We start from the raw sequence: 14120 nt of genomic DNA, 5'->3' as shown, positions 1-14120 counted from the left end.
ATAAAAATCACTGAACCCACAGACATTGCCAACATACTGGCAGACAGGTTCAGTGCAAATTTCTCCTCTCCCTCCCCAAAGGAGAAATATCTATCCCACCAGAGTCTAGCCTCCCAAACATCTCAGATACCCAGGTGAGAGCTGCTCTCTCTAAAGCAAAAACACAGCATCAATGGGACCAGACGGTGTCCCCGGCTGTGTGCTAACTCAATGAGGAACTAAACCCACACATAAGGCTGCTGTTTAATCTTAGCCTTACTACAGGATACGTACTCCAAAGAATGGCGTATGGCAACTGTGGTCCCACTCCACAAAGGCGGTGCTTCTGACCCTCATAAGCTTGACGAGCCTTGTCTGCAAAGCTATGGAGAGGATCATAATGGAACTCATAAATAAAGACATTGGGGACCTACAGACACTGGATCCTACCCAATTTGGCTTTGTCAAGGGCAGATCCTGCCTCTTGAACTTAATCGACTTTGGTCGACTTTTCAAACAGTCACTAAGGCCATTGATGAGGGTAAGGCAGTTCACACAGCCTACCTTGACCTAGCAAAAGCGTTCGACACAATACCCCACTCGGGCATCATAGAAAAGCTCACCAGCTTAGATGTAAACCCATATGTCACAAGATGGGTTGCAAACTGGCTCAAGGACAGAACACACAGGGGTAGAGTTGCTGGTGCCATGTCAGACTCTAAGCCGGTCACGAGCGGTGTCCCACAGGGCTCAGTCCTGGGCCCCCTCTTGTTCAGCATTTATTTTTCTGAAGTGTAGGCTGACAAAATTTGCAGATGACTGCAAACTGGGCACCATAATTGACACTCCATCAGACACAGACATCCTCCAGAGAGGTCTCATAGAAATGGATAACTGGTGCCAGAGCCATGGCCTTAAGCTAAATGCCAAAAAATGTATAGTTATACCCTTTGGGAAAATCAAGGTAACCCCTAATTACCACATAGGTGGTAACCCATTAAACACGGAAGAAGTTATAAAGGGACCTGGGGACCCAAGTTGACAGTAACCTCTCTTTTGACACTCACATTGCCAAAGTGGTTAGGAAAACCTTCTACATTGCCCACCTGATCATGAAGGGATTCACATCCAGATCAGGAGAGGTCATTGTACCCCTGTACTCTTCACTTATCAGACCAATGATTGAGTACAACGCCCCATTCGGAATGTACCTTACCCGACACCTGCAGCAGTTGGAAAGCCCCCAAAGTTTCCCACCCAAAGGGTAAAGGGGCTCCAACCTATGTCCTTCGATGCCCGACTGAAGAAACTCCAGCTCTATTCAGTGGCACGTCTGCTCAGAGGTGATCTGTGCCTGACATACAAGGCCATGTCCAACCCCGAATTAATCGACATGCTCCACCTCAAAAAATCCAAATCCACCAGAGCCACGAGACCAAGAGACTTAAACCTCAACACGGATATAAATAGGATGTGCTGGAGGGACAGATTCATCACCCAGAGACTCCCTACACTATGGAACAGAATCCCAGTCCATGTGAGGCAGAGCCCCTCACTGACTCTGTTCAAGAGAAATCTTGACGAGTGGATGGGAGATCGTAGGTTTACCCCGGGAATCATCTCTGTATCACTGCTGGACAGAGGCACAGCAAACTAATGGGTATAGTATTCTCAGCCAAAGGGCTGGTGAAAGCCACACACACTCTGGCTAGGCTTATAAATGCCCTAGGGCAGATAGCCTAGTATGAACCTATGAACCTATATATCTATATATAGATATATATATATATATATATATATATATATATATATATATATATACACATATATCTATATATATATATATATATATACATATATATATATATATATATATATATATATATATATATATATATATGGGTCTACCTGACATTGCCGACATTTCAAAATGCTGACAATCATATGGCCGACACCATATGATCGACATTTGAAATGCCGACAATGCAGAACCGGCATCTCAGTACATTGCATAATGGAAAGATTTCCATTCCTGCACTGTAGTGCGATCTTGGAGTTGGTGTATTAAAGTTATGGGGGGGTGGGGGTTGGACCCCCACGGGGGGTGCAGAGGGGGGCCTAGCCTCCCTGCTAGCAGTGTAAAGAAAGTTTTTTCTTTTTTTTTACGGTCTACTTCCATTGTTGGCATTTCAAATGTTGATCATATGGTGTCGGCGATATGGGAGTCGGCATTATGAAATTTCAGCAATGTGAAGTAGATCCATATATATATATATATATATATATATATATATATATATATATATATATATATATGTGTGTGTGTGTGTGTGTGTGTGTGTGCGTATGTGCATTTGTCTATCCTATGTTACTGTCCCTGCAAAAGTACATTAAATTACCAAGTGCCATCTTTTTTCTGACCTAAAATGAATCGACAGGGATGGACATTCTGATGTGAACTTTTTTCTGCCGAGCTCCTTTTTCTCACAATGTACCTTGTGTCTCCAGATATCCTACCCTCTCTTGCAAGATCTCTTTCCATTCCATTAGAATGACAGTCCTCAGAATTATTGTTTATCTTTGGAATTTCTAGGCACAGTGTCAACAGGTTGTTTCTAGTGACATTCTTTAATTTATATTCTTTGTCCTGTTTTTAGCACACTGTGTTGAGCTGTTTCTTCTAAAACTACAAAACGGTGTTTAACTTTTGATTTACTAAAAAGCTAGGAATCAATTAACTACAAGAACTCACCATTTTCTTTTTTAATTACATTGTTTTCATAGCTGTAGGAATCAGTGAGGTGCAAGAACTAGTCATTATCTTTCAATGGTACTAGTCCAGTCTTTTGACATGTGATGTTCCCTCTTTAGCTGTTCTAAATGGTTATAAATCATCATCATCATCAGCCCCCCTTTTCCCATTTTTTTCTACATGGGGTCTAGGTATCGTGTTAACTGTCGCCAACTCTCTCGATTCAGTGCTACACTCCTGCCTTCTTCAACACTCATGCCTGACTGTTACAGATCTTCTTTCACACAATCCATCCACCTCTTTGCTGGAAGTCTTCGCTTCCTTTTACCTACTTCCTGTCTGTCCCAAATTTTCCTCACCAGATTGTCTTCTGCTTTTCTACACATGTGCCCAACCCACCGTAATCTGTTCTCTTTGATCTTTTCTGCAATTGGAGCTACAAAGATGACCAGATGGCTTAGTGGTTAAGGCCTTCGCCTCCAATGAACAAGGTACAAGGTTTGATCCTGACCACTGATTAATGCCTGTTTGGAGTTTGCATATTCTGTCTGTGTCTCCGTGAGGTTTCTCCCATGTCTGAAAAACATGCTGAGTGTTTCCATCTCAAAGTCACCAATGTATGGAGCTGTGGGCAGCAGCACAGACTCTACATGGTGTCCTATAGGGGGAAGAGTTGTACAGACCAACTGCTTTGGGCATCTACTGTGGTGCGCAGTATCCTCAAGATAGGATAAAATGGATCATAGACTGCTTGCCGTGGCAGGGCTAGCCATTCGATGGTGTAAAATATAGCTCTAGGTGATTTGGTCATATGACTAATGTCACCAAAAATGGGCATGGGTACTTATCGGTGATAAGTGGGTTGAGGACCTGGCCTACTCTCTGACCCACGCCAGGGTTATAAATAATGTTGATAAATAATGGTTATAGAAACCATGAATCTTCAATGATTCAGTAAGTCTACAGTCCCAGTGGGAGGGAAAGAAGGCATCTGTGAATGACAGTACACATTAAAGAATTAAAATATATACGGATCACCAGATACTCAACAGGAGGGAAGACGTAATGGCTACACAGACCTTATTTGGTGCCAAAAAAACCTTGAAATGTGATGGGCAATATGAAATAAGAGCCAAGGAGAAAAAATACCAAATAAAGTATTATGAGATATCATCCAAACTCAACATTTTGCAAGGATAAATAGCACAGAAATGTCAATAAGGAGAAGATAGAGCTAAATTCTACTTTATTTATATGTGGCAGTGCACAGATCATTTTATAGAAAGTAACATACTTTCTGAGAAGAGGAAGGTTTTTAAATGGTGTATACTTGTCATTTAAGGAAGGAGCGAAATAGAGAACAGAGAAAGGAGTGTGCAAACAGTAGTTAGCCAGGCTACCTAAGTAGAGGTAAAAGCATGTTATTATTAGTAAGAAGAAAGAGCACAGAAGAATAAGTGGAAACAAAATAAGAAAAAGAAACGGCAACAAAATGCACCATGTAAATTGTGAGAGGCTAGAGAAGGTGACTTGTAGGTTGATGAGGGAACTAGAAAAGAAAGATTTTTGATACATTTGAAAGTTCAGAATGAATCAGCAGGAAATTATTATATTGAAAATAAAATGAAGGAAATTTAAAAAAAAATGCAGAAAACAGGCAAACCTATTTAATTGTTTATTTATTTCTACGTTTACACAGACATGGCAAAGCAGAATGCTATTCCAGAAACTTTTAAGTATAGATGGGGATAAATGGATAATAAATACAAACATAGCTAAGGAAGAAGCAGAAAATAAACCTGTGAGTCTTTAAAAGATGCAAAATAAAAAGGATGCAAAAAATAGAAGAACAGTAGACAATGAATTAGCTAAAATATTTAATAATTCAAATAAGCACTTTCATCTCTCAAAAGTTGTTGTATCTTTCGGCTTTTCCTGGTTAGGGGTCGCCACAGTGGAACTCCTGTCCGCTAATGATTGGCAATAGATTTTTATGTACCGACTTGCCAGGCCTGACGCACAACCTTCAACGAAGGTACGCCCATTCACGCATGTCTCTACACAGAAGACGCTTTAGCTGAGAATCGAACAGGACAATGTCTTCCTGTGAGGCGACAATGCTACCCCAGCACCACCACCGCAGCAAAACTATAGCTGTAAAAATATGAGATTTCCTCAGATTTTAAGTCTATCAGCTGTACAGCCACTTTAACAGTTAGTTTACATATATCACTCAATCAATCACATCCTCAACACACTTATTTAAATAATTTGTTCACATTTATTTTCAGTAATAAAATCTATATAGTTCATTAACTAAATACAACTACTATATAACTATAATTCCTTTTAATTTTTAAATGAGTTTTTATCATTTATACTACTGTTTCAACCTAAACCACGGCAAGCATTCAGAAATACCTGCCACTTATATTCTGGATAATCAAGCACATCTCTAAGGCCATCTCTAGCGTTCACAGACATTTGTTCTAAAGCAAAAAATTTCAAACTTCTTAAAACTGCTACTTGCAACATAATGTTTTCTATGCCATTTAATAAATTCTTATTTCTTATTGCATAGATATGCTCATACATTCTATTATGTAATTTCCCATTAGTCTTTCTCATGTAGAATGATTTGTCAAACTCAGAGCAATATAAACTACTAAAAAATCAGCTTGTAAGTTTTGACTTGTATTTACACAATAAATGTGTGGTCCTTCATTAATCTATCTACATAAATTACAAGACTTACATTTATAAGTACCCTTCCTACTACTTTCTTTACATGTGCATTCTTCTTCTTTCTCAAATATATTCTTAATATGTTCATCTCTTTGGTTTATAAATATGAGCAAATTGCCCACATTTTAAATATACACAACATTTTCCAATTACCTTTTATTATATTTTACAGCTGATGAATACAAAGTAACTGTCAATCTCACAGCATTTGACCAAATCAGCATTACTTTTATGTTTCTGTATATTAACCATTTCCTGCTTAACTATATCCTTTGTCAATGGTCCTACATACCCCTCCACTTTGAATCACTTTTTTAACCTCAGCATTTATCTCTGCTAGTTTGTCGTGTTCATGTTGTGTTCTATTAAACATGTTTTAACTATACTGTTTTCAACAGATAAAGGATGCACATTTCTGTGATGTTGCAACCCATTACTGGCTGCATTTTTATATGACACTACTGTATTAAGTTGACCATCTAAACTGTTCTTATATATTGTGGTGTCCAAATACACTATATTATCACTTTTAATATTTCTTATAAATTCAAATATGCCAAAAATATTGAATTCCTATGTTGTACCTTTCCCAATAAAAGAAATATCTATAAAATGTCAATAACATGAACATGAACTACCACATAAGTAGTAGTCCACTGAACACAGAAGGAGTTATAAGAGATCTGAGAACATAGGTTGACAGCAACCTCTCTTTTGACCACCACACTGCCACTGTGGTCAGAAAGTCCTTCTATGTGGCACATCTCATTACTAAGGGATTTGTGTCCCTCTACTCTTCCCTCATTACGCCAGTAATCAAGTACAATGTCCCATTTGACATGTACCTCACTAGACACCTGCAACAACTGAAGAGACTGCAAAAGTACCTCACAAAGAGGATCCTAGGCCTTAAATACTTGTCCTATATGGACAGACTCAAAAAAACTCCAACTATTCTCTGTCTCGTATCACCTACTTAGAGGTGATCTCTGCTTGACTTATAAAGCCATGTCTGACCCAGCTCTGTTAGAAATGCTACATCTAAAGAAATCCCAATCCCTCTGCACCACATGCTCCAGAGACCTCAACCTCATTACCACAATCAACCAAACGTGCTGGAGGGACAGGTTCATAACCCAGAAACTGCCCATGCTATGGAATAGACTTCCCATTCATGTCAAACAGAGCACCTCACTGGCACTCTTCAAGAGAAATCTTGATGAGTGGATGGGAAATAGAAAATTCACCTTGGGATCACTCCAGTGGGTCTACTCGACAAAGGCACTAGAAACTAAGGTCGGGTGGCACTATGCCAGGGTAATCCTATAGGCTAGGCTTGTAAAGGCTCCAGGGCCATTAGCCTAGTACACAGCTATGAACCTATGAACAAAGAACCTTCAATAATTCATTCCTATGATACAATAAGTTTCCTCCCAAAATGCTAATATCAAGTTCACAAAGTTTGGGGACATACTTGTTCCCATGGCCACTGCCACTTTTTGCCTATGTTCTACTCTCCTCATGTTTGTCTGCAGTGTGTGTTCTCATGTTCTCATGCTAGAAATGCAGAACTTTTTTTGAATGCTAAAGGATGGGGAAATGTATGTGAAATGTGTGAAACTCTTGATGAGCTGGCACTTCTTATTAATGCGATAAAGAAAGAAGAAAGACCACTGGGATATAATTGCTAAAAGGACTTAGACACACACATTTTTTCAGGATTCAAGGAAAACAGATGTTGTTGTGTTTTCACTAACCTTGGTGTTTGCTATGATGGATAAAACAAAGTGTGTCCTAGCAATAGGATAATGATTTCATGGACTCTGGGAGCTGGGGAAAGGATATTTTATATAAGACTGTATACCGAAAAGGAGTTGAGTAGATGTCGATGCTGCTTGGTTTGTCTGTGTGGACCTATCTGTGACTACTAGCTATTTATTTAGACTCAGTATTTCTGTAGTAAGCTAACCAGGGAGCTTAACTATTTGGAGCTTATTTTTTTTTCTCTTTATGCAGACTATCTTTGTTTATTGTCTTTTTAAATGCTCTTTATGCATGGCAACCTATGTATATTTTATTCTTTATTTGCACTATTTTCTTTATTATTTAAGTAAAGTTAATTTATTTACTTTGAAGCTGTTGTGGGTGGTACGTATTTAATACAAGAATATTTGTGCACTTTTGTTTATCTGAGAAGGGGTACCATTATTTATTATAATGTTTGTTAGCAAGCTGTATTGCAAACACCTTCCATGAGACTGCTTAGGGCCACTACCAGTGAAACAAATATTAATTGCTGTATTTCATACTTGGCTTGATTTAAGAGCAGCAACTAACTGGAACTAACTGGAAGTCTGTGGCTTCTTTCAGAATTGTGGCAGTATTACCAGGGACAGAAAGGAAGCCATAGGGAACTGGAGAATTATGTCAGCCTTCCCTGTGAAGTGAGGGTGTTTATATAAATAATACTTTGTATGAAAGCCACTTACTGTGACAATAAAGGAGCACCTGGAAGACATTGGTGCTCAGACAGACTGGTGACACGGGGATGTGACAGTGCTGGGCCAAAGACTGAACTCTATATGACCTATGTTCAGTCCACTCTGGGGGTGGGCAGATTGTAAAACTCATACACAGGACAGAAGAAAGTATTCCCTTTATGCTCTTGGATCAGGGATGTTCTTTGTAAACTAGTTATTGTATTAGATTTATATGCACTTTCTTGCTGTTACTTCACCCTTTGGTGCCAGCCCACCTCCATATTTGGTGACAGTTGTGCCATCTCCCGTCACATTTTCCTGTATGGCTGTTCTACTTTAGCACTAAAGACATGTGCTTCTCTTGATGCTTTTTACACTCTTATATTGGCAGTGGTGGGATTCAAACCCACACCTCCAAAGAGACTGGAGCCTTAACCAGCACCGTAGACCTCTAGGCCACAATACATACCACTAACTGTAATCTTTAATTATTTGTATTCTGCACTGTACTACATACCATGTTATTATTGTTCCTTTTTACTATGACTATGTGCACCCTTTTTGTGTTATTTCTATTTATATCAGGTGTATGTCATGTTAAGTAATTTCTATGAAACCTTTGAATTTTGTATAATCGTTTTTGCTACCTTGAAATTGTTTTTGTAACTCTTTTCCTACATTGGAGCTTTTCTCCCCTGTCCTTCACTGAAAATATGCTATCCCTGCCCAGTGGACTTTCCCGGTAAATAAATGCCAATAAATAAACATTTGCTACCAGATTCCATATCACCTTCACATTTGGTGCCACTGGCAGTCATTCATCACATATAGCAATCTACTTTTTGTTATGCAATGTAAGGGGGTATTATAGCACTTCCTTAACCCTCCAAAACATTTTTGCAGTAGTACGCAGAGAATGTTAGGGGTTAAGTGGGAGCTAGCCCCCACTACACATCCTAACACAAAAAAGTTATGTCTTACCATAGCTTTCCATCTGTGTTGTAGATATTTGTTGATTCATTACAAACAGGACTTCGGTTCCATCCTCCGAACCGATACGGCCGTTTCCAAGCTCACACCAGCCAAAAACTCTCAGCTAAGACCTACCCCTAATGCCCCTCCCCTAGTTACTTCAGATTGAGTTTGCCTGCCCCTATATAATAGAGGTAGTAATAGAAAAATAGTAGAAGGCTCTGCCTGAGCAAATACCCTAACCAGGAGTTCCTAATGTCCACCAGGAGTCCAGGTAGGGGGAAGGAGGGCGTGAAGTAATGAATGAACAAAGATCTACAACACAGATGGAACGTTATGGTAAGACAGAACTTCTTTCTCTGATGTTGTAAATCTTTGTTTATTCATTACAAATAGGACCGAGACCCGAGCTACTTGAGTCCTGGGTGGCCCTAAGGAAGGAAATTCGTGAGCAGCATAGAACCAAAAGATGCTCGCCCCCTGGAGGCCAAATCCGATTTGTATTGAGAGATAAAGGTATGAGGTCTTGCCCAAGTGGCTGCTTCGCAGATATCACCCATAGAGGCTCTGGAATGAAATGCTACAGAAGGAGCCATAGATCTGGTAGAATGAGCTTTTATTCTGGAAAGTAAGGATAGCTTATTCTGTTGTAGATAAAAGTAATGACGTTTCTAAGCCAGGAGGATAAAGTCACTTTGGAAAACAGGTTTACCCAATCTGGGCCCTGCAAAGGCCACAAACAATTAATTTATTTTCCTGAAAGATTTAGTCCTGTCCAAATAACAACAAAGCTGCTGATGCACATCAAGGGTGTGCAAAAGGTACTCCCCTCTATTAGAATGCTGAGGGAAGAAAACCAGCAGGTCAATGGATTGGTTAATGGAAAATCCAGACATGACCTTGGGCAGGAAAGGAGGGTCAGTACGAAGGGACACCCTATCAGTGTGAAAGATCAAGTAAGGTCTCCTGACACTCAAGGCCTGTAGCTCAGATACTCTTCTCGCTGAGGTAACTGTGACTAGAAGTAAGGTTTTCCATGACAAAAATTTTAAATCACATGAATCAAAGGGCTCGAAAGAACCTGTGAGAGATTGAAGCACCAAAGTCAAGTCCCAGGGTTCTAAGGGAGGCTTGACCGGAGGTTTAACGTATAATACTCCTTTCAAAAATGTAGGTGGTGTGACATAATCAAAAAATTATCAAGTCCATTATGAAAATTTGCGATAGCTGCTAAATGTACAGTGATTGTCGATGCTGAGGCTCCTGCATGTAAAAGAGTCATCAGCTACTGAAGAATCTTTTGAATAGACATAGAGAAGGGATCTATGTTCTGATCTTTGACCCAAATAGAAAACCTAGTCTATTTACTAGAATAAACTTTCCCTGGTGGTAGGTTTGTGTGAAGCCAGAAGAATTTCACGAAGAGGAGATGTGATGTCAGGCAGCCTGGCAATCACTGGAAGTGGAGGAACCAAGCTGTGAGCTTGAGACTGTGGAGGTTAGGATGAATCAGTCCCTGAGGATGAGATAACAGGTCTTGGGAATGATCCAGGATCCATGGGTTGGGAATCAGATGAAGCCATAAAAACAGGAACCAGACTTGATGGGGCCAGTAGGGGGCAATGAGGATCACTTTGCTTCTCAACCTCTGAGCTTTCTGGAGAAATTTTGGAATGAGGGTAAATGTGGAAAGGCATACAGAAGACCTGGGGGCTAATCATGCATTAGAGTGTCCCTTGGGGGTTCCCCCTGAGGGGGGATAAGGCAAAGTAGCTTCTGCATTTGTAGTTTAGGGGGGAAGCAAACAGATTGCAGCAAGGCTTGCCACAGCGTTGGAAGATCCGATCCACTGTTACAGGGTTGAGGGACCACTCATGAGGCATCATGATGTTCCTGCTCAGATTGTCCACAATAAGGTTGGAACTCCCAGGAATGCGCATTGCTATAAGAAAGAGGTTGGAAGCTATCGCCCGGTGCCAAATCCTCATGGAATCCTGACACAGGGGGTAAGACCTGGTTCTGCCTTGCTTGTTGATATACCAGATGACTGACATGTTGTCTGACTGAATTGCAATGGTCCCAGAGGGTAGGGATGCATGGAACACTTGCAACACTAAGAGAACTGCCCTCAGTTCCAGGACATTTATGTGCAAATTGGCTTCCATGGGGGACCAGGTGCCTTGGACTATCTTTCCCTGGAAATGCCCCCCACCCTGACAGGGAAGTGTCTGTGGTCACTGTGGCCATGGGCTGGGGAAGACAGAACGGTTGACACCAAAGTTTCGTTTGTGGCTTCATCCACCATAGCATTTCTTCCTTGCAACGGTTTGTAAGACGTATCATGTGGTTGAGTGGATGAGTTAGAAACAACCGTTGTGCAGAAAGAAGTCACTGCAGGATTCTCATGTGCAGCCTCGCCTGTGGTACTAAGGTAATGCCTTCCACCATGGAGCCTAAGAGTTGCAGTACAAGACATGCTAGTACATAGGTCTGAGGAAGAAAGTCTTGGATTTGGTGTCTTCTTTTCGAAAGCCTGTGAGGGGGGGAGAGAAGCTTGACAGGATGTTGTGTCGAAGACTGCTCCAATAAATTCCACTGTCTTCATTGGGGACATTTGAGATTTGTCCTTGTTGATTGTAATCCCCAAGTGGAGAGTGAGATCTTGAATGTAAGAGAGGCTGCGGACTAGTAGATTCCTGGTTGGAGTGGTAAGGAGCCAATCGTCTACATATGGAAACACCTGGAATCTTTGTAGTCGAAGATGAGCTACCACAACTACCATACATTTGGTGAACACTCGGGGGGGCTGTCGAGAGACCGAATGGCAGTGCCCTGAACTGGTAGTGATTGGTTCCCAGCTGGAAGTGGAGAAACCTCCGGGAGCAGTGATCCATCTTTATGTGGTAGTACGCGTCCTGGAGGTCTATAGAGCACATTTAATTGTCCCTCCCTAGGAAGGGAAGAATGGACTTTGCCGTGACCATTCGGAATTTTTGAGGTTTGATAAATTTGTTCAATAGGCTGAGATCCAGGATTGGTCTCCAGTCCCTTGTCTTTTTTGGCACTAAAAAGAACCTCGAGTAAAAACCCGGATCCTGTCTGGTCTGGTGGGACTGGTTGGGTGACTCTTTTTCTTAGCAGCTTTTCTATTCCTAAGTCTGCTAATTCCCTCTGATTGGGTGGCACATCGGGGATTTGTTTGATGGGTCTGGGAATTAAATCAAATGGTATTTGGTAGCCTCTGAACCTTGACTGCTTCCAGAGGAAATCAATCGGGCCGCTGCTCAGGAGCACTGGTAGGGTCTGCTAGAGAAAGAATCTCTAGCGCCCTGGAATACACAGACCCCCCCTCTAACCCAAAAGGGGCATCTTCCAGATGAGTTCCCCCCTCTGCCCCGGGGGGGATTGTTCATCAAGAGTGTCATGAAAAGATCCTTGTGATTTCTTGAACCACATTTTTCCGCCCTTCTGGCTCCTGAAGTAGGACCGCTGGGGGTTGGAAAAGCATATGCCCACAGCAAACAAGGTCTTTCCGTCTTTCTCACTTTGTGCAAGTGTGTCTCGTACTTTGGGTCTAAAAAGTGCAGATTTGTCGACAGGTGCATTAACAAAAGAAGATTTAAAGGGGTCTGTGAAGTCACACAACCGAATCCAAGCATTACGTCTCATGACAATGCCTGATGTGGCAGCTTGAGCTGCCCCCTTGGTGGTGTGAGATATCAAATGCATCGAGGAGTTTGAGATGGATTCAAGGGTAGCTAGCTGTGAGGCAACAGTATCACGCACCTCATCAGGCAGTACCCCTGTCAAAGAGAAAGACATTTCGGAAATTAGGTCTCTTTGGAGACGAGTAAAGTGTGACAGATCAGCGACCGAATGGTGAAGGTCGCTGAAGCACAGGTCTACTTCCCTAGTCTGTTCATGGTCCAGGACTCCCTGTTTGGAGGATGGACAGTGGAACTATCTTCTGCCAGTTCTTGGACCAGTGGGGCTGGACTTCAGGTGTAGATAAAAGTTTGTCTGGCCTCCGGGGGACAGGTTCTACATTGTCCAGAGCCTTCCAGGCACGCTGCACAATGAGCTTAAAAAGGTCATCTGGCAGTGGGGTCCCCCTGGAAGTAGATGGCCAGGCACGGAAGGCCTGTAAGAACACCGATTCCTCAGAAGAAGGGTTAGAGGACTTCCAGTCTCTCCCGCTGCTTGAGGATTTCAAGAATGTCTCTGAATGAGACATTGTTTGGGAAAGACTTTGGGGACCTTTCCCCCCAATCATAATCGGTGTCTTTGGTGATAGGTGCTTCCTCTTGCACCATTTCTTGCAGGGTGGCTCCCCAGTGGGATTTTCTGAGGAGGACTCCGGAGAAGGGGGTTCCTTCAAAGGGGGATGTTGCGACTCCTGTGCCCAGGGTCCCGAAATAGGGGGTTGCATGCTAGGGGGGGTTCTGATGTCACTGGTGCTGACTGCAAGCCTGCGGAGGCAAGGACCCCTCTACATCACCTGGGGATGACAGCCTGGAATTAGGAAGGACCTCAGAACTGGGATCACACCCTGCCCTGAGGAGCCCACCTCCAGGTGAGGAGCTCCGAGAGGACTGGAAGCCATCAGAGCCATGGACATAGACGGCACTAGCAAGAAAATAGGCACCAGGCTAGGTACCAAGGTATGGATGGTCCAAGCACTGCTCTGAGAGAGCATTGGCTCCACCAGAGCCAATGCAGCAAGAGTGGTCAGTGCTGACAAGGGAAAAACTGCTGTCAGAGCCGTGACAGTATGCACAGGGGTGGACATCGGTACCGAGATCTCCGGGACCTAGGCAGAGGCCAGAGGAGGATAAACAGGGGAAGATGTAGTAAAAGATTCGAAGCCAAGAGGGACGGAAGGTCTAGCTGTAATGGGAAATCCCCTAGCTGCCAAAAGCTGGTCCACAACCTGCACTAGATCTAATTCAGAAAAACTCCTGGTGGATCTAAAGGAGGCTGCTGAAGGAGAATCAGGTCTTTCTAGAAAGGTGCTAAACCTCTGCCCCAAAAAAGGTTCGTAAGTTGGAGAGTATCTTGTACTTGGGAGATATTCGAGTTTTGGAGCCAATGAAACTATCAGCACCATGGCCGGGGATGGTGCTGAAGCAGGTACAGTCATAGGAGCCAATGTCGGATCCAAGGACGGCACCAACGTCAGTGGTGCCGAGGCT

Source organism: Protopterus annectens, chromosome 3.part1, assembly GCF_019279795.1.
Source record: "Protopterus annectens isolate FY-2018-M chromosome 3.part1, PAN1.0, whole genome shotgun sequence".
In the NCBI taxonomy this organism is placed as follows: Eukaryota; Metazoa; Chordata; order Ceratodontiformes; family Protopteridae; genus Protopterus; species Protopterus annectens.
Note: the sequence above shows the minus strand (reverse complement) of the source record.